Consider the following 22,792-nt stretch of genomic DNA (forward strand, 5'->3'; position numbering starts at 1 on the left):
TATTTACTTACAATGATTTATTTAGAAAGAACAAATTCTGATCTCTTTCCAACCAGCCTTGTCTTTGTTTTTTTGTTTGTTTGTTTGTTTCTAACTAGCTGGCTGCTTCTTTTTGCCAGGGAGAATCATTACCATTGTTAAATGCATGAATCCCTGAAATTGCTCATTCTGGAGCAGCACATAAGAGAAGCAGCTGCTCCCTGCTGGGGCCTCTGTCAGGGCACAGCCAGACCCTCTGCCCCAGATGTCTGGAGGTCCACATCTGTTTTGCTGTTATGCTCCCAGCACATCCTAAGTGAATTCTGCACACACTAAAGAGCCTGTATTTTAAGAAAGACCATTCATATTTAATGCCAACCCATTTGACCATTTTCACTTCATGCCACAGAAACAAACATTTATATCCATCCATCTGTCCTATTATGTGCCAATCATGCACCAAGATTATTCAGACTAATTCTCAGAAATTTCTATGAAAAAGTATTGCTATATTCACTTTAAAGATGAAGAAACTGAGGTTCCAAGAAGTTAATGATTAGCCTAACAGTAAGCCATTTCAATTTCATTCATGGTTCAACTTAATAAATTGCCCAAGGTGAGAGAGAAAGAGAGAGAGAGAGAGAGAGAGAGAGAGAGAGAGAGAGAGAGAGAGAGAGAGAGAGATTGAGATTGCATTTTTCCTATATTTTAAAAGAAGTGGAATAAATAAACTAGGATAAGCACCTAAACCCATTGGGAGTTGGGGTTATGGAAAAGCTGGGGCTGGCCGTGCATGGGAGACCATGTCCAGAGGCTAACAGACTGTGATGAGTTATGAATTAGCCTATGATGTTAGCAATAAATACAAATTCAATTTTAAAATCTAGTACATTTCTGTACAAGCTGCACCACCAACAGTTTGACTTATAAGGTTAAAATACTTCTTGGATGAGGCCTAACAACTGTAAATATTCATGAATAAACCCACTCAGCCCATTTAAAGCGAGCTCTTACTACTTAATTTTATAATTAATGTGTTCTCACTTAAATCTAGTCAGTATCTTGTACCCAAAGGATGACAGAGATGAGAGGTCACCTGACAAGTTACACAGTCTGGATGTTTTCTTGAGAATGAAGACAGTGGTCATAAGGAACTGGGACTGGAACCTCTGATTCAAAGTATAACCGACAAAATGGCTTAGAAATACAGTCAACATTGATGAAAATCTGAAACTTTTCAGAACAGAACATAGATCAAAAAAGAAACATAATATTCCATAATGTGTATCTTGTATAGTAAAGATAAGTACGCTTAGTAAAAATGGAAATAAAGTTTCTATTACTTTTTTTTTTTTGTACCAAAAGAACATTCAGTTTTAATCACAGCTTTTCAGACATGGCATGCAGTTTCAGAATACCTGCAGTGGGAGGAAAAGAGAAGAAAGAAGGAACAGTGATGTTTGGGGGTGTCTATGACTTGACACCAGGAAAAAAACCCAGAAGAACCATGCTTTAGTAATTTAGCAGATCAGGTAGTGAGGAATGAAGTGTATATAAGCAAAGTGAAAGCAGAATTTAATAATGCAGTTAGCCTTCCCCAAACAAGTCACTCCTATCCTTGCACACTGGCCCTGGGTGGGGATTTGTGGGAAGTGCCAGCAGCTTCCCTTAGTGCAGGTACTGGGGAAGGTGTGAAAGTGACAGTGAGCCTGGGCCTGGGCTCTTAGATGAAGTTAAAGCCAGAGTAGAAGGGCAAGGGCAAGAGCATCTTACACACAGGTGGAGAGGCTTTCAGCCCTCTCTGAGTTCTGCAGGGGACTGTTTCAGCTACACCCAGAAGTCACTGAGGGTGAGTCATGGGCATCCTGACACTAGAACACAGAGATCTTTTAGGCTAAATACTCAGAAGTGACGAGGCAGGGGAGGACCGTTTCCGGGATGGGGTGCACTCATTTTAAAGCAGTGTGCCATCATCTTTTATCTCTTTGAGGTTAGAGTACTGTATTTAAATTCCTTCTAGAGAGGGGCACTCAAAGTGAACTTATGAGAAATAGCTCTACAAGTTATTTTTTCATGTTCTACTCTCTGCCCTGAAAGCAGACATGACATCATAGAGAAATGGCTCTCATGTGGAATCTGTTCTTCACCTACAATTCCAGAATTAAATATGTCCCAACACTTGAGGTACAAGGGACCCCTTTGATACCTGGCAGCAGTGGGCACTTCAGCCCCACTTCCTGCCAGGAGATCCTGCCAAGCCACCTGTGCCGTGTTCCTAGGGTGTATGGATGACAGATCCTCTCACTGCCGCTGGAGACTCCTGACACCGCACGCAGTCTTGGATGAAGGAAATGGCCATGGGAGGCAGTGAGAGGAAGAGGTGACTGATGCAAAAATATGAAACTAAACTGCATTATGGAGAGGCAGAGGTAAGGCTTTGTAAACTTAGTGCGTCAGTCATCTCTGCTGGATTGTGGGGAGTAAAGGGGTGCACAGTTGTTCCTGATGTTTTGGGTAAGAAGAGGTACACACATGCAGCTAACACAGAGCCAAAGAGAAGGACAAGGAAGAGTGAGCTCTTTAACTGAATGCGAGCACAGTGAAATTATATCTGAGGGAGAAGAGCAGGCCATGCTCTACTGTGAAGCCCAGTGGTACAAAGAGCTGACAGGAAGGGAGGAGGAATGCACAGAGCCCATCTCCTCTGGGCATGAGAAAAGACATGGAACGCAGTACCATTTTTAGCAAAGAAGGAGAGGGGCTGATGGTGGAGTTGTTAGGAAGCTGCCCCGAAGTCCCAGCATGGTGAAATGAGGGACCCTGATGCTGGGCTGTGTCCACAGGCAGGTACTGCATCCCCTTGCCTTCCTAGGGACTGCTCTGGATGGAACTCACATGGACATGAATCAAGAGTCAGTCTGTGGACAGGACTGGTAAAAATTTTTGGAGATATCTTGCTCTAAATTCTGTTTAAATGACAATCCCAGAAATACTATAGCTGCTGAAGTCTAAAAATGGAGTGAATTAAATATTTGTTTGCATCATGCAAAATTGCGGATTTTTGAACTAAAAAAAGAAGCAATTTCACATGGTCCAACCTCATTCATAGAGCCACTGTTCACTTTGGAAAGCCCACGGGCCCTAGACTGTTCCCTTTGGAGTCTGCCTGGGTCATAGCCCCACTTGTGGATGCTTCTCCTTCTTTCTCAGGCCACAGGCCACTCAGCTCACCAGGGCACTAGGCAGCCTCCAGTACACAGTGCTTCCAAAAACCTTCAAACAAACCCCGCAAAGGAACCACAAAGCTACTGAAATCCTTAGTGCCTCCAAGTTCCACCAAATCAACTCAAGACCTTTACAGATAGGTTTTGCAAGAGTTTTCTGAAAAGATCTCAGTCAATTTGTAAATACCACCCCTGCTAAGCCAAACAATTTAATAAGCTTGATCTTTCCTTCCTCAAAGGTGTTATTTATCTATTTCCTCTTCCAATGCAGTTCCTGAAACAAAGGGAAAATGAACTGGTGGCTGATAGAGAAGGTGTATGTAAGTGCCATGGCAATAAGTGAGTAACAGGCAAAGTGTCCTTGTCAGGCAGCCAGCTTCTGGCCTGGGCCAGGGAAGAGGCAAAGACACCACAGCATGGCAGCTGGGAGCAGCTGTCTGCTCCCCCCAGGGAGGCAAACATCAGGATGGCTCTCAAAGGTTTCAACAAGTTGACACTGTTGATTCTGCTGCCATAAAACTGGAGGCGGGCAAGTCATCTAAATAGAAGGAATAGAGCCTGGCCTTGACAGCAGAGTTGGGTTCTAGGGAAAGAGATGGGTTGTGCCAGGGGTCCCTGGAAGGGACCAGAGTTAGTCTTGACAGCCATGCCTGACCCTCCTGCATGTGAAACCAAGCTCTGGATAACTGATGGGAGGCCCAGAATCCCTAAGGCTGTCCAGGGGACCTTGGCCGGTTCCCCGCCCTCCCAGGAGACCCATGGCCTCCTCTGTAAAATGGGCATAATTAAAGAATCCATCTGTTAATATACAGGGACGGGCAAAAGTAGATTTATAGTTGTGAGTATATGAAACATTTTATTCTTGTATTAGTATTAATTACTATGTTATTTTCCATATGAATTGTTGACCTACTTTTGCTTCACCCTGTATGTGTAATATATAACGTGTAACTCAATTTAGCTAAATAAATGTTAATTATTATTGTTAAATAAATGTTTACCTTTTACAAAAGAAGATCTTAAGTCAGAATACTGACCACAAATTATACTGAATGTCTCAAAGACTTGGTGACTTAGGACACCCATGAATCTGCTCCTTCTGACATGTCACATCCCAGCTGGTAGCAAATTCAAATCTACCTCGAACCCAACCATCACCACTGTGTGCCACCCCTGCGTGTCCCTGGATCATTGCACTACCCCACTACCTGGTCTGCTGGTCTCTCTGCATCCAGTAGTGGGGGTCCTTGTAGAATAGTGTTTCTCCAATTCCCCCATCTCTCACAAAAACAAAACCCTTCACGCTGCCAACACACCCCTCTGTTGGACGAGGCCCTGCCATCTATCATCTCTGGTCTCTACTGTCCCTCCAACACTCCAGGCACCCTCTGAGGCCCTCCCTGTGTCCTCTGCCTGGAATGCTCTTCTGAGATCCCTCCTTTACCTCATTCAGGTCTTGACTCAGATGCTACCTTCTCAGGATGCACTCTGATCCAAACCCTCTGCTGTACTCCACACTCACCACACACCCATGTGCGCATTCCAATGATTCATCTTGTTTGCTGTCTGCCTCCTCCCACTGGAGTGGGAGCTCCATGAGGGCAGGATTGTGGTCAGGACTTTGCCCCATTGTCTACCACAGCAGGACTTGCAACCCCTTGGGCAGGTGGCTTGCTGAAGGATTGTTATAGTGAGTGACTCTGGCTTTGAATCCCAGTTCAGAGCATCCAATGAGACCAGGACAAAGGGCATTCCTGATTCTGTGTTTCCTGTGAATCCCTCAGGAGTGTTTCTTAGTCTGGGTGATCCCAGGCATCTCTTTCATGTGATGATCGGAACCTAAGCATCCATGAACTTCGATGGTAGAAACAACATCTTTATTTTCACTATCCTCTCACTGAACTTAAGCAATTCTTTCCATTATGAATATGGACAATGAATCACAGTGGTACTACCAGTGCCTATGATACCAGTAGAATCACAGATATTTTTGGATCACATTATGTTGTTGTCGATGTCTTCAAATATTAATTCCATTCATCACTGCCTCAAAATTACAGTAGTTATAACACCCATCACTAGAACTTAGTATTGAATGCATGAATAAAAATGTTCATATGTTACTACACAGGTGCTTGATTTAAAAAGTATTTCACTATCACTGATTTACTTTGTAATTCTATGTTGTTGTTATTTTTCCTGCATTTATAAACATTCTGAGAAGGGCCAGACATCCAGGACACAAAGAAGGTTGAGAGACCCTGTCAACGGACCTGCCTTTAGTGTCCCTGTTGAGTTCTAGAGTATGCCCAAAGCCATGTCCTCAGAGGCAGTGATAAGGATTCAGCCATGCACACATACTAACGATAAAATCCGTCCAACCTCTCTGTGACTGCATTGGCGCCAGCCCACCTTACATGTGGGGAAATGGTTATGGAGCGGTGGGCATTACTGAGGTAAAATGGGGAGCAGGATTCAAATTTACATCCTGAGACAATGCCAAGGAGGGTTGCCAATAAGAATCTCCAGTTTGACTGAGCAAAACAAAATTCCAAGATAGGAATTCCACTCTAGGAGACTCAAGAATGGGAAATGTGTGTGTGCATTTTATTTCTTCTTTTTTCCAACAACTAAATTCATATATATATTTACTTTGTCCTTGCAGAGTATTTTTGTAAAATGGGGTCTGAAAAATAAATCCCTTAGAAAAAAAGGCATTGCCCTGGCAGGTTTGGCTCAGTGGTTAGAGTATCAGCCTACAGACCAGAGAGTCCCGGGTTTGGTTCCTGCTAAGGGCACGTATCTCAGTTGCAGTTTGTCCCCGGCTCCGGTTGGGGTTGTGTGGATGGCAACCAATCAATGTCTCTCTTACATCGATGTTTCTCTCTCTCTCTTCTTCCTTCTATCCCTCCCTCTTTATCTGAAGATAAATGCAAAATGTCCTCGGGTGGGGATAAAAAAAATAAAAAATAAAAAAACAGAGAAAAAGGGGCATGAAATGAGTAATTCTCCATTGGAAAAGACCCAACCTGTGGGAAGGAAGAAGGAACTTACATTTGTTAAGCTACTGTCTGTAGCAGACCCTGCACTAACAGCATGCACGATTGTACATTCCTTTTCCAAGACATGGAAACCGAGGCCAGAAGACGTGACCAGCTTGGGAGTCACTCTCCCAATCCACTGCTAAGTGGCCTGACTGCCACTTGGTAATACACTGAGAAGACTGCAGATTTGACAACCATCCTTTTAAGCAACCCTGGGAACTCCTGACAGTTAGGTATCACTGAACAGACTCCCCAACAGGAAACATTTTTCTTATTTCTGTTTCTAATGATACTGATCTGGGAGAGAGGAGGAGGTGGGATTAACCAATAGAAAAGCTACAGGCAATAGTAAAATTCCCTCTGAATCAACAGCTACATACACAGCTTCAGAATGATACAAAACAGGTAATTTAATTTCATAAAATGATCTTTCTACAGTTTGTTTTTTCCCTGCAACCTATTGAAATATACACATCACAAGTACAAAGTACAAGATACCATTCACTGTAATTTTACTTCTGCACATATTTATGTGCTTCTGTGGACAAAGCATTTCATGGTTTCTGTGCTTAGCAAATGAAATAAATCAATGTGTTGAGAGTGTAATTTTTTTCTTTCTGCTTAGGGGAAGTGCTCTTTACTTTTCTATTAACACAAACTTAATGAAACATTTAACATTCAAAACCCCTTAAAAAGGTTGTAATGTCTATTTCTTAATTAAATTCTTAAGTCAAATAATGCTAATTTTATTTTATATCTCCATATGCAAAGCAGCACTTTAAAAAATTGCTGAGAATTGCCCTGGCTGGTTTGGCTCAGTGGTTAGAGCGTCGGCCCATGGACCGAAGGGTCACAAGTTTGATTCCCAGTCAAGGGCACATACCTGGGTTGCAGGTTCGATCCCCAGCCCTGGTCAGGGTTGTGTGGGAGGCAACCAGTCGATGTCTCTCTCACATCTGATGTTTCTCTCTCTCTCTCCCTCCCTCCTTTCTATTCTCTTAAAAAAAATTACTGAGAATAAACAACTGCACAGATCGAGGCCTATTTCAGTTAGTTAAATATAGATGCCTGTAGAGCGTTAAAAGGAAGAAAAAGAGAAATGACCTGGCCTAGCATTTTATTAAGTAGAATAAAAGGAACCTGGGAATTTGTGTTGCCATGGAATTCAGGCCTAAATAAAGTTTATCATTTGGTGACAACTTGGTGTTACGCTGCAAGACAGGCAGCATAATAAAGCCAGCATGCTTTAAGAAACAGTGTCACTTAGTATTTAGATTCCTTTTCTCAAATTTCTTTTACATTTTTATGCATCAGCTTCACAGCCTGTATTAAGAAGGCAGAGGCTTGGTCTGATGCAGACACAGGTACTTGAGGCTCACTGCTGCTGCATTCTCGGGGCAGTCTGATTTTTCTTTCCTTCCTAATTGCAGCAGACAGCATCGGAGCTTTGTCAGCATTACCTGCTCTGAATAGAAGCACTTTCAGCCCCCTTGTCAAAGACCAAGGAAGAAAGCAGGCTCTCGGGCTGGCAGCAGCCTTGGATCCTCGCCCCCAGCCATACTGTGCAATCACGCTGTTTATTCCACTGTAACAATCAGAGAGCGCGAGCAGAGCACCTGGTCCTCCTGCCCCGGCCTTCCTTGGCAGCTGATGGGGAACCTCGCTGCCAGGTGGTCGTGCTTCAATTACATTAGCTAGTCATTCTAGGGTTAACGAGGACCCACTTGCTTCAGAATGCCCCAGGAAAATCAGTTATTCATAAAGGACAGTATGCCTTTTGTTGACCACTGAACAATGTTGCTGAAAATCCATTAAATTAAATTCTCTTTACTGGACTGAATAATGCAATAGCGATAGCCCCAGCTAGAAGTTTGCACATTTATTTACCACATTTCTGAATAATTTATACATAGATCCTGGCTTTTTTCATTCAGTGGCCAAATGCTTCTTCCGAATGAACACTGCAGCTTTGGCTTCATTTTAATATGGGCTAATGCTCCCTTGCAAATAAAAAACAAACAAAAGCAGAATTTAATCAAGTGGCCAGAAAACTAAGTCTCATTTTAACTGAGAATTCACATTCCAATTTTCTTTTGCAGAAGGACTTTCAAATATATTGGCATACATTTACATAAGATGCTTTTTTGGGGGGATTTTTCATATGATCACCATTTTGTTTTGTTTTGTTAATCCTCAACCAAGGATATTTTTCCTTTGATTTTTAAAGAGATTGGAGGGGGATGGAAATATATATATTGAGAGAGAGAGAGAGAGAAATATTGATGTGAGAGAAATACATCAATTGGTTGTCTCCCTCCCGCATGACCTTGACCAGGGCCAGGAATTGAACCTGCAACCTAGGTATGTGCCCTTGACCAGGAATCAACCTCACGACCCTTCGATGTGTGGGCTAATCCTCTAACCGCTGAGCAACATCAGCCAGGGCATAACCATCATTTTTATAAGAAAATGAACAGGAAGGAAACAAGAGTGGGACATGCGAAAGGTCACTAATCTCTAAGTTGCAGAACTGTTGCTGAAGCTTAGGTGGAAAGTGGTCCTGAGGAGGTGAGTTTGGGTGGATCTGTGGATACACAGTATTCGAATTAGATGGATGGCTAAGATGTCCCTCCCGCCCAACCAGGGAACTGCTCTCTGCAGGGCCCAGTGGCAGAGGAGGATCATGGCAGGACAGCAGCAGAAAGGAGCCTCCCTTCCCTCCTCCTCCTTTGCTTTTCTTCCCCCAAGTACTGAGAGGGGGATCACTGGAGGAGCCCCCCCTTTGTCCTCTTGGAGGGTGCTTTCGGCTTCCTGTGGTTAGACTCTCAGGCTGGCAGCCTCAGACACATGGCTGCACAGTGTGACTATGTTGAGAAAGCTTGAATGGAAGAAATGTAAGAAAAACAGGTACAGAGAGGTCAAATAGTCATTTAAATAACACCCTTAGGGATTTAGCCTTAGCTGTTTGGGAGATGATTTAAAACAATATTTTTTATTTTTATTTTTTTAAATTCAGGTGTAGCATTAATAAAAAAAATCAACAGAAAGTTAGATTACCCTGATGTACGTATTAGTTAAGCCAAGCCATGAAAAAATTTGTACTGAATTTCACTTTCATTTAAGAAAAAGAAAACCATGCATTTTTCTAGAGATGAAGAGTGTCAATAAATTTAGAGTAAATTTTAGTTGATATGCAAATTAAAAGTACTGCATGAGAATATTCTTAGCAATGAGTGGCAATGCAGTTGGAAAGCTGGAAGACTTTAGGCAGTGCAGTGGCCAAGGCTGTTAGCATGTTATCTGTGTGTGCATTCCTCTCTCCTTACTAGCCAAGGACTGGAGCAATCACCAACTCTGTACCTTAGTTTCCTGTCTTGTAGAATGGGGCAATAAGCACACTTCTTAGTTATGATGATTGCACATAACAGCCTGTTGTGCACATCCCAAGAGCTCAGGTGAGGATCTGGACAGCAGGTATTCTGTGAGAACATCTTGACTTCAGGTTCACAAAGGCATCTCCATTCTGCTCCCAGTCATCCTAGCCTATTCAAGTTGGGAGCACTCACTCAGGCACACTCTTGGCCCTCTAATGTGACCTCTTCATTGATTTCGTTTGCAAATAGAAATTTGCAAATTTTTCAAAAGCAAAATCGAATTAGAATCCAGTGCCAGGACAAAGCAAGCACAAAAGAATAACATTCTGTTATATTGCTAATGAAATATCAGGAGTACAGATTACAATTGGACATTCAGAAGTAAATGTTTTAGTTTTGCTTCCTGATCAGTTTCGATAAATGCTTGGGCTGTGCCTTGGCATTTATTTCCTGAGGCAGACCAGTGTCTGGTCACAATATACGGTTCTAGTAACATTATCTCTGAATTATTAAGAACCACCTTGAATAAGGCTCCAACACAAAGGTATTAGAATGTGCTGATGACAAGAGGATGCTCTTCTGTGGCTCAAAAACAACGGCTGACACTTCTGTGTGAATAGACAGAAAGCACATCAAAGGCAACCTTTTACAGAGAAAAATTGTGCGATGCCCACTTAAATCTCTGAAAAATCTATGCGCAAATTGAACCCAATTTCATTTCTCACATAAATGTTAAGGCTTGATACAAGGACATCTTTTTGTTTACAGTTAAAAGATGAGGAAACAAAGATATGCTAGCATAGCCTTCGAACTTTTTATAGCTGTATCAGTGGGCCATGGTACTTAACCACTGATACAAGGGCAGAGATTTTATAATAGCTGCATTTAAAGCATTCTAACTAAAATTAGCCATTAGTTTAAAGAAAGGGTTGCCTTAAAGCTGCAAAAATTTTATAATTTTAACCCTTTGATCAATTAATAAAGGTCTAAAAAGATAAGATAGTAAATACCAAGGGTTTATAAAATTATAGTGACACAGGGATGTGATTTGAGGGGGACATAATCATATTCATTTCTTGGATGAAGAAGGATGCATAATAAGCACCTTTCTGAGTGGAAATGGGGGAGACAGTTCTCTAGCAAACAGATGCATTAGAACTGAGATAATCCAGGCAGTGACTTTTCTGACACTGCATTATTTTAGGGAAACTATGAAATGGTTTCTCCAGATGCCTCCTGATCTCCACCTGCCTCTCCTTGTATCTCTGGGTCCCTCTGGAGTTTTGGGTGCCTCAAAACAGGTGCCCTAACTGTAAAGCTGGGGTTGTCTTTCATAGTTTCCAGCCAACATCCCAGTGTCCCCAACTTCCTCCCGCCTGCCATGCTAGTCCAACTTTCAACATGTGACATTCTTATGAGGCAAAGTTCAGGCTCAGAGGTCAGAGTGCCTGTGCTCCAAGCCCACCATCACCACTCCTCTAGCTGTGTGCTTGTGAGGAAGTCAGGCCACATCTTGGTGCCCCGTTTCCTCATGTGTAGTGAAAACAACAGTTCTACACGATGTGCTTAATACCATGTCCAGCAAAGGCTGAGCCCTACATAGATGTTAGCTACTACATACCACTCCCTGCTCTAAGAGAAACTGTGGGGTTCTTGACTCCATCTCCCACAAAGCAGCAGCAATCCTTTCTTCCTATTCCTTAGGTATCCATGAATCCCTGTGAAGTGCCCTGCTTAATTCCTTATGGCAGCAGCTCATCTCTGGAAGCACCTTAGAATCACCATTGATTATCCCCACTCCAAACCAAGTTAACCAGAATCTATGAGGTGGTCCTGGACATCACTCAACATTGCAATTCTCCATGTGATTATATGGTTGAGAACCATGGCTGAAGGCAACCCTAGAAACATTTCCCCACAGGGGCACAGAATGGGAGGGTGGGGCCTCCAGGGGCCTTGAAAGCTGGACCTGAGAGGCCTGCAAGCAAGAAATGGTTAGATTTCTTATCTTAAAAATAATGCAAATGCATAGCTTGTGTTTACTTTAATAAAAATGTTGTAAATCATTACCCACCACGTACTGCTGATGGTCTGCTATGTTATGTTTCTCATGGGACTTGCCTATACCTGGCTCACTGCCTGGTTTTTCGGTTTGAGAAGTACTAATGTAACATCTGGCTGTCCCAGGAAGGTCTGAGTTTTGAAAAGAGATTCTTGACGACATAGAAGCCTTCTATACCCAAAGGGCTGAAGTCAGGATGGCAGAAGGGTAGATGACAGGACAAATACATTGGCCAGAGGTTGACTCTGGGTATGAGAGCCACTGAGTGAATCAGAAACTCAGGAGAACCCTTAACCTAATGATGGCTTTGGCTCAGCTCATGGCCTTGACTAGTCCACATCTCCTGGAAAGGGCTGCTCCTGAAAAATCTTGTTTTAAAAACAAACCAAAGCAAAAAAGACCAATCCCTCTCTCCACCAAGGCTTTCTTTCGCATGGTCGCTTAGCAGTGGCCTCTCAAAGTGCCTCCCCCACAGCACCAAAACATGGCCATCACCTTGAACTGTCAAGATCTTCAAGACTCACATTTCAGTGTGATTTTAATCATAAATAGATTTTACCAGTTTGTCCAATGCCTGCACCATTCTTAGAACCAGGCTATAAAGAAGTATACTTTTAAATAAAAGAAAAACTGTCAAAATCCAGCAACTGCTTGGAAAAACACTGTAAGATCTGAATGTGTAAGCATTTTCTGAAAAGTTGAAATCATGACATAGCCAAAACTAATGCAGTCCTACTAGCACTGAACCATGCACATCTGTTTTGAAAAAAAGTTTTTTAATGACTGAATTTACATATTCTATTCGCTTCTTAGACCCCAAAGTACCATTTTTCCTGCTAGAAAACCTTTTCTTCTCCCTTCAACAGGAGCTGTGGTCAATAAAATTTTATATTCTTACTTAACTACATGTTCTTAATAAAAATAAAAACTGCGACCTCCTTAAATTGTTGAATAAATGTATGTTTCTAGATAGTATGTGCGTACAGTTAAAACTTGAAAGTTATAAAGGAGAAAAATTTGAGATTTCTTTTCCTCTCCATGTTTTCATTTTGATGATTTTATTTAAAAACAAGTGAAAACCATTTAGAAAAAAAAACACAAAAACAATTCTAAACTAAGTAAATAAGTTAACATATGGTGGCTGGTTATAAGCCTTTCTTGGAAAGTACCACAACTTGTTACAGTGAGAGATGTGAATTTTTTTTTTTTTCTTTTTTTTTTAAAGTAAAGTGACAACTCCTTTTTTATTTTTTCTTGTCAGGTTATTAACAAATTCAAACAGACTTACAACAACCAGAAATGCTGTACGGGCCCACTCAAATTTATGTAGAGGCAAAAACCCTCCTCCACACTTTAGTAAGGTATGAATAAAATACACAAATTAAGGAATCTGTCTATATAAATTTTTAAGTCTCCTTGCAATAGATGTTTAGAGATCGAAGGGACTTTATTCTTATTTTAGTAATTATTTTCCGTATTGATTAGACAATATTTGCACATATGCAAAATCAAGAGGTATACAGAGAAAAGGAATTTTATACTTATATATTTTTATTAATTTATTTTTGTTACAGATGTTTCTTTTTCCCCCACTGACACCCTCCTCCCTATCCCACCCCCTGCCCTCAGCATTGTTGTCCATGCATATAAGTTCTCTGGTTTATCTCTTTCGTCCCTCTCATCCCCTTCTTCTGAGGTTTGTCAGTCTGTACCCTACTACTATGTCTCTGGGTCCATTTTGTTCATCAGCTTATTTTGTTCATTATATTCCACAAATAAGTGAGATCATGTGATATTTGTCTTTCTCTGATTGTCTTAGCATAATACTCCCCAGGTCTCTCCATGACATCTCAAAGGATAAGATATCTTTCTTTTTTACAGCTGCATAATTTTCCATTGTGTATATGTACCACAGCTTTTTTTATGTGTAAAGGAAATTTTCCTTTCTACCCTTACCACACCCTATGATTGCCTTTCCTCAGGCAAACACTATCACTAGATGTTTACGTATCTTAGAGTTGACTTTAGAAACCTCTAGACTAGTTCTTGTCACTTAGGAAATTGAAGCCCCACACAAGATTAAGGTAATTCATACAGGTCCACTGTTACAACATTAGAGGAGAGATGTGTATTTTTAAACCAGGTTTCAAAATTAATGAGAAGGAGAAGAGAAGAGGAGGGAAGAAAAAAGAGGGAGGGGAAGGAGGAGAAGCAGCAGCAGCAGCCAGCATAAAAAAATTATAGTATCCTGACTTCACAAGACTACTGTGGACAGTAAATGAATTAACAGTAGTAAAGAAATAACACTGTGTTAGTCAGCACCACTGTTGGGTGATACAGAACAAAGTTGACTTGGGCTGCCACAGGTGTAATGCAGAGGCCAAACATTCCATGGGGCCCCATGGTTTCACATAAACGATAAAGTGACTTACTGGACTGAACAAAGTCCTGCAACTTCAAAATATGTCTGGGGCCCTAATGGGGTGGGAACACTGGATAACTTCTTTGGAATGACAGACAAGTCACCCATGTGTTTTGACTAGCCATGCCCAATTTCACACTCAGGAAGTGCTCTAAGGCCAAATTTTGCTCTGGAACTCTCTGGCTGCCATGGTTAAGTTTCAGTTAGATGGCCCATTTGTCATGAGTCAAAGCCCACATAGACTGGTTTCCCAGCTGACTGGTAGAAACAGAGTTTCAATGATCTTATTCATAGATTTTAATATTTTAATAAAAACTGAATGTAAAGCAAAGATATTTTTTTCCATTTACAAATTTTATTGCAATAATATAAAGGTGGTTTGATCCCTTTTGTAACGGTTGGTAAATGAAGGAAGATTATTCACTGCCAGCACCAGAAGGTGATTTGCTACCAAGGTCTCTGTAAGTCTTCAGAATTTGCTAACCTGGCAGGCATTTCAAAAGTTTCCCAGGTAAGGGTGTAGTTCACTTGTTAGTTAATTTTAATAGCCCCTAATCACAAAACAGGGTTGGAGATACTGCTTATCATAATAATAATAAAAATAATATTCATTGGGCGCAATGCTCAGAGAAACCAGCTACACAAATACAAGGCTAAAGGAAAAGAATGGTCCTCAGATAGACCAAAAGGGTTCAAGATATAGTGATTTCAACAGACAGGGGTTCCATGGAATGAGCAGCCTTGCACATGTAGCCCTGGGCTCTGGCAGATGTCCTATAAGGCAGCTAAAGCCTCCTCACAACCCAAATGCACTCAAATTTTCCTGCGCTAGTTAATGGAGTTTATGTTCATGTATAATGCACAAGTTTGGAATCTCCCAAATCAAGCAGAACTGTATGAAAAAGGCTTTTTTAGTAGATCAAAAATAGTTAACCATCAGCAATATTATGTACTTCAACCCAATTTAAAACAAGACCTGGAACTCATCCTGCACTCTATCTGCAATTTTTTGTCATCATGAAGCCATTTTCCAGAGCATCTTTAGAGGAGATAGGGTGGGACAGTCCCAGATTGGGCCATATCAACAGAGTCTGAGGATCCCTGCCTCTTATCAATTTATCAGTGATGTCTCCAAGAAAGATGCCATGTCCCTGCCTACATTCGGCTCAGAAAATGTTACAGAAGGGAGAGCAAAGAGATGGCACGTCTAAAAGTAATAATATCATTTATCCACCCATGAGCATCTTTTTTTTTTTTTTTTATCCTCACCCGAGGACATTTTTCCATTTTTTGTTCAGGTAGAATGGGAGGGAGAGAGAGAGAGAGAAACATCGACGTGAAAGGGACACATTGAGTGGCTGCCACTGGCACGACCAACCAGGGCTGGGGTCAAACTGCAACCGAAGTACGTGCCCTTAGCAGGAACCGAACCAGGGTCTCTTTGGACCACAGGCCGATGCTCTAACCACTGAGCCAAACCAGCCAGGGCTCCATGAACATCTTGTAGCCTCATTCCAGCAGCCTTTTGCTCCAATTATTCTTGCAACTCTTAATCTCTTTGGCTTTTAGGTTCACCATACATGGGGATACTTAGTTTTGAGCAACTTAACATAGATTTTCAAATTTATTAACTTTATAGTGGTTAAACAAATATAGTTTCCCCTCCAATTCTGACAGGGATAGGTAAAAATACTTTTTGAAGAAATGAATATTCAGACATTTTTCTTCTTTACCATTTCAGGAATCAGAGTCAATATTGAGATGAAGAAAACTAAAACATTATGAATGTGGGACTCTATCATATTTCAGGATAGAAAAAAATTCTAGGACTTAAGAGCACTTGATAGGTGGAGTAGGGTTAATCTCAATATTAAATAGTCTTTAAGAAAAGGCACTTGAGCCCTGGCCAATGTCCCATGCACCACAGGGTCATTGGTTCAATTCCCAGTCAGGACACATGCCCAGGATGTGGGTTCGATCCCTAGCTGGGGTGCATATGAAAGGCAACCAATTGATGTTTCTCTCTTTCCCTCTCCTTTCCTCTCTAAAAAAAAAAGTCAATAAAAACATATATTTTTTTAAAAAGGCACATGAACCACAGGTTGTTTTTAAAAATCAGGATTAAACACTTGATCTTAGTTTGTAACATATGTTTTAAAATAAGTAAACATGACTAGTTTTGTTTTTATTTTTATTTGTTTTGTTAATCATCACCTGAAGACATTTTTGACATTTGAGCATTTCAATAACTTTAATGTCAGAAGGGAAAAATCTCAACATATATTATTTATTAGTGCACTGAAAAGAAATACAGATTTTAAAAAATGTGAATCTTTACTCGCACAAGAAAGAAATTATAAATTTACTTACTTAAAAACTGATCAGACTCTGAGTTTATGAGTGTATGATGAATGAAAATCTTTAAAGTTAAGACTTAACAGAAGTTTGGTAAGTCTATAATTAGCACCTAGCATAGTGGGCTTTCTAGATCTCAGCATGGAAAATCTGGAATGCAAGTTCTATTCAACAACCTGAGAAGATGGAGAGTTTTTCACAGGCAAAGAACACATTATGAAGTTCATTAATTAAACAGTGTGGGTGGAGCAGATGGATGTTACCTATGCTCGAATGATGCTAAATTGGGAAAAAGGTTTGCAGCCCTTAATGAGACTCTATAAAATAAATGATTACACAGTGATCACAAGTAAACAAGCCCAAGAGAAGAGCTGGATTATTAGTGCAACAAGTCCTGCAACATGGTAACAAGAAGACCAACATGAGTGAAGTATCTAATCTATAAAGCCTTTTATTCCTCACCTGAGGACATTTTTTCCATTTTTTTTGTTCAGATAGAGTGGGAAGGAGAGAGAGGAAGAGAGAGAGAGAGAAACATTGACGTGAAAGGGACACATCAAGTAGTTGCCACCCACACAACCCATCCAGGGCCCGGGAACAAACTGCACCAACCAAGGCACATGCCCTTAGCGGGAACTGAACCCGGGTCTCTCCGGACCGCAGGTCCACGCTCTAACCGCTGAGCCAAACCGGCCAGGGCCATAAAACCTTTTTGAGGTCATTCAATCCTAGACCATCCCCAGGGTTCAGGAAAGTGGTGTAAGTCTACAAAGGGTTAAGCATGAAATGACAGTTAGTGGGGCAATAATAGGAAAATAACTGGCTGTGGAAATGAACAGAACAGAAACCTTTCTGCCACATATTAAGTGCATTAAGAATGAGACACTCACGTTTCCTTTTATCTTTACAGAAAAACAGAAATGCAAAATGTCAGGTACTGGGGCTTTTTAAACCAAAAGCTTGGCCAAAGAAGCTATCCAGAAAAGGTGGGCATTATGATTATTTTATTTTTTTTATCCTCACTGGAGGAAATTTTTGCATTTATCTTCAGGTAGAGTAGGAGGAAGGGAGAGAGAGAGAAACATCGAAGTGAGAGAGTCACATCAAACAACCCCAACCAGGGCCGGGGACAAACTGCAACTGAGGTACATGTCCTTAGTGGGAACCGAACCCGGGACTCTCTGGTCTGCGGGCCGACAATCTAACCGCTGAGCCAAACCAGCCAGGGCTATTTTTTAATGATACTTTCCCCCATATCACTAATTAATTCTTTTTCAGCTATGCCAAACCCTTAACTGTTTTGGGGGGAGGGGGTATCCTAATGAGCTTTGGTTACACATAGACTTGTGTATCAACTCAAAATATATATTTTTAGAATCATGGTTAGAACAGAAATTTATTTTGATGTTAAAATTTTGCTATAAATATTTGTTGTCTGGAACATAAAAATTTGAGATTAAAAATCTGTTTCTTTAAAATGATCTATTATATTTTCCAATTTAGATATAATATATTCTCATTAACAGTAGTTGAAAATTAGGGAATAAGGGTATCCAGAGAACACAGGGTAGCTATACATTATGGTGCAGCTGTAGAGGATAGCAGTAATTAACAGTGACCCCCTGCTTCTGTTGCTGCTACCCCCACTGGAATACCCTACATCGTTATGCCCAATCCTTACTTCCTTGGCTTTGATGTTCTGTTAGTATACATGGTCTTTGTTGTAAGTCCCTTGAAATCTATTTTTGAAATAAAAAGAATATACATATATTCAACTATACAAATAAATACAAATATACAAATACAAATACCTTGCCAGAAAGATCACCATGATGGAACTGTGTTTTCAACTATTTATCAAGGCAAAAGCATAATGAATCACACCAATCAGGTGTGACCAGACTGACTGAGCTAGACTCTGTTGAGATGTCATTGAGAATATTTACACTTAATGTTTCCTTTTTAAAAAAATTTGGATGCCATATGTATTTAGGTAAAGGTGATGTACATATATATGGTATCAAAATAAGAATACTTTCCTTTCTAATTAACAAAATAGTTTTGTTTTATCTTTATTCCAAAAAATCACTGTTTAAAGGATTAAGATACTCTGGGTAACAATAATGATAGACTAGGCTAAAATTAAGTGGAATTGCTTCACTTTACCAAGCTATATAATTTTGATGGCCTCCTGTTCTTAGGTGAAAAATACGTACAAGTGAGAAATAGCAGGGGGGCCTCAGAATCAGGTTGGCCTAGGCTCCCATCCTGGCCCTGCCCTGAGTGTGGGTCTTGGCCAAGACCCCCTGCTTCCTCCATCTGTGAAGCTGGATTAACATGACCCTATTCTGCATGGCTGCCTCCAAGAGTGGGAATAATGAACCAATGATTCTCATCTTCCGTGTGGCTTTGATCAGCCTGTGCTTCTGCACATTATCCATCCCTGTTCCAAGCTGCCTTTTGGATGTTGACTTTGGTCTTTGGTCTATCAGCTGATAAGAGAGCATTTTATTAGTCACATTCAGTCTCTGTAGTCTCTCCACTTCTATCCTTACACAAGTACTTGAATATTCCATTGCATTCCCCACTTACTTAATAAAAATTAGTAGAAATAGGAGAAAATGAAAGTAGTGACAGTAGTAACAACAAACACATCTCTTACACTCAAGGCAACAGAAGCAAAACCAGAAATCCTTTATGTGGTAAACTAAGATATTTTTAAAACTTCAACATCTGTTTAAATTACACTGTCATGATGAATTTTCAGTATTTAATGAATTTTTAGGCTCACTGAATCTACAGCAGTTTATTTCCAATGGCAAAGGGCAAGAACATTAGTGAACATACTAGAAAAATACCATCAAACACTAGATCTAGAAAGTGAGGCACATTTAGGAATCTTATATATTTTGTTTCATTTTCTGAAAACAGAATGCCCTTTATAAGACATCAGCTGCATATTTGAATTTATATCAGTAGATAAGAAAGAAAAAGTTTGGATTTCAAAATGTAACCAAAATGAAATATCACTATTGAGAATATGAGTCTCTAGTCTCTACTTCCAAAGAAACCTTTTGGCGTTGCATCAAGTAATCTATTTTAAAAAATCTGTATTATGCTCCTAGGTTGAAGTTCCTTTAAAAATTCATGCATTCACCAAAATCTGATTGCAAAAGCTTTCATGTGCCAGACTGACTTCAGAACACTTAGTGATTAGGTCCGTAATTAGATACTGTCTAATCATTTTATGTTGGCAATTCTTGCCTCTGAAATGTTTAAATAAAATGTTCAATAAGGGATTTATAAAATAACCAATATTTTGATCACTAATTCAAAGGGAGGCCTGATTGGATAAATGCAAATAACTGCCTTATTTTGGTACATAAACTTTCAGATTAAATTTGGACATCTATTAGCACAACTGATTCTAAATTACTTAGCAGAAACATTTTTTAGAAGATCCTTGTATTTATTTTAGAGCTGAAAAAAAAATGTTCATTCTAATGTAAATTTATAATCTAAACTTGTTTTTGTAGAATTTAATATTTAAATGAGCTATGCATTTAGTGCACCCAGAGAGACTACACAATATCGTGTTCCACAAAAGAATCAACATTCTCTTATAACCTTAAAATATTCTACTGTGAAGAGCTTGAAATGCTCCCCAGTAAAGTTGATACAGTATCAAGCAGTGATTTCTATGGGACATTTAAAAGAGACAGTTAACTTACAACTTACAAGTTTTATTAGTGTTCTACTAATATATAATACCTCTATTTTTCTAATAATAGCTTAAAAAAACAAACTAATTATTAGACTCTTCCATTGTGAGAAAGGAACAACATTTAAGCTTAAAAATTCCCCTTCTCTAGAGAAAAAGATTAAAGGTCCAGAAATTTTAAATAACCTCAACCCAAGGACATTTAATATGCTGTCAATAAGTGTAACACATTTAATATAGCGATCCAGAAGCCACCTTTCTAGAGCTTTGCAACCGAAGACTTTTTAGCTAGAGGGGTTAAAAGTGTGGGTGTGGAAGTCAGCTTTTGTTTGAAAAATTAGCAATGCTATGAGTCATCCTGCATTAGCAGTAGAAGAGTTTTGCATCTTGCATGAATCCAGACACCATATGCCATACGAAGGTCTATTACTTTATTCGGTGCCACCGCTGACAGGCAGCCACGTGGGTATCCCCAGTGGAAGGGCTGTCTCCTCCCGGCGGTGGGGACAGGAACCCAGTGAGCTGAACACATCCGACATTGTATGGAGCAGCAGGAACAGCTGGTAAGCTAGAGAGCAGCAACGGCCGGCTGAGCAGAGCTCGGATGCTAATGAGCCTGGTAACAATGCTGGCCTTCAGAGGGGCGACTGCAAAGTCCGGCCACGTGTCCCCACAAGAGCCTCAGGAGTAGAATCTGCTCGTTCATGCCTTCAGTCTCATTAAAATATAATACTGGTATTTGTGGTTTATCAAAATCAGTTGTAAGTCACAAGTTATAAATCCACTGAACAGATCCAACATGCTTTAAAAAGTTGCACTGAAATAATATGCAAAATTTTCACAGGCGTCTGTCTGTAGGCACTTCGGGGAGTCGAAGGCAGTGGGATAACAGTGTGTGCTGAGCAGCTGTTGCTGGTTTCAGGTCCTGGCTCACCACTAACATAACTGTATGGCCTTGGGCAAGTTATGCAACCTCTTTAGGCCTCTGTGCCCTCAACTATACTTTTCAAATTATAATAAAATACACAATAGATTGTAGTATATAAGATATTGCACTGCATTTATACTAAAATAGGATAACTGCAACTTCCTCACTGGATTGCTGTAAGGATGAAATGACTGAATCATATGTGTGAAATTCATAGTGCCTATGACAGAGCAAGTGGTGGAGGAGCTAAGAAAACCGCTGCCTCTAGGTGACCAGAGAGTAGAGCTCCGTCACTCTTCCTGGAACCAAGGCAACAGGCTTTATCTTTTCACTGTGTAAGGTAGCAGCACATCTCCTTATGAGGGAGGGTCTAGTATGTGGAAGTGGTGGGGGAAGGTGACACAGTAGGACGAGATGGCAGTGATGAGGGAAATGGGGATAAGGGCCCTGTGTGATGACTAGTGATGGTGGGTTGGAGCTCCCAGTGGCATCTGGCATCACCAATCCAATAGGTTCCTTGATGGCTCCAGATCTCCTGAGAGCTCTGTTCCACTGAAAGGCATTTACTTTTTCCAAATGCTCCTGTGTTTGATTAAGTCCCTGGGACTCCCGGTCACCTCCAAATGCCAGGTCAAAGAACCCTCTCCTTGGGATACCTTCCTTTGGGCTCTGGGTGACCTCCCCATCACAGGTATTATGAAACATTGTAGCTCTCTCTTTTCCTCAATGTTTTTATTCTTAACAAAGAGCCTTTGAGGAGAGGGACCATGCGGGCACCTTCAGCAAGGCACAGTTCCTGGCATATAGGAAATGGCCAATGGAGATTCTGTTGAGTGAATAAACTAATGTAAAAAATTGCTTTTGAACTTGTCATTTTCAGAATTGGTGTCTGGGAGTGTGAATGAGTTTGCAACAATCTGTTGATCACTTTTTTTGCCAGGAGGTTGTTTAAAGCTCTAAATAAAATATACTTTATTGAAAGATCACTCCGGCAGCAAATGTACTCTCTGCCTCTGTTTCCTAGGGTTGAGTACATGTACATACGATGAGAAAACTGCCTGGTACTTGAGGGGAAACTTTGTCCCCCCTGAGTTTTCTGAAAGCTAAGTTCAACTCAGGGGGTCTCCAAAGGTGATATCTGTACTTTCTGAAAGATAGAAAGCATGCAGGTGCCTGTGGAGTGCAGATGAGTGAAGTGATCTGCCATGAAGCTTAAAAAGCTATAGAGATTGAAATAAAGATTACATATCAGAAATGCTAAATGTGAATTTCAAAAATATGGTAATAAACATCCTAAGCAACTTTGTGTAAAATAGAGTGTGGAATTCATTGATGAATTCAAGCACAGTTTAACTTGAAAATGGTTTGTTGAAGAAGTCTTAGTTCTTCTCTCTAACTGGCAGTGCTGGGCTCACACACAGCAGGCATTAGACCCTCAGCTCTATTTGCCACTGGCCGTCTGCTCCTCACAGGTAAGCCTGCACAGATGTCAATTCCAACCCTGGTTCGAATTTGTTGTATCTCATATATTTGCTTTCTTTATATCTAGGCCTTAATTTACTGTTGTACTAAAAATTTCAGACAAATTTCAGATAACTAGATATAGAAATGAGGGTTGGAAGGCATGGTAAGGAACTGGAAGAAGCTTCTTCTGACTCCAATCCTGCTTACAGAGGAGGCATA

At 40.5% G+C, this 22,792-nt stretch overlaps 1 protein-coding gene across 6 annotated transcripts in view; it reads right to left on the bottom strand.

Annotated features, from left to right (window-relative positions):
- Positions 1 to 22,792, bottom strand: part of RALGAPA2 (Ral GTPase activating protein catalytic subunit alpha 2) — a 412,816-nt gene that overhangs the window by 37,572 nt on the left and 352,452 nt on the right. The window lies entirely within an intron of this gene.

The sequence above is a fragment of the Molossus molossus genome, unplaced genomic scaffold (genome assembly GCF_014108415.1).
Source record: "Molossus molossus isolate mMolMol1 unplaced genomic scaffold, mMolMol1.p scaffold_m16_p_6, whole genome shotgun sequence".
Lineage (NCBI taxonomy): Eukaryota > Metazoa > Chordata > Mammalia > Chiroptera > Molossidae > Molossus > Molossus molossus.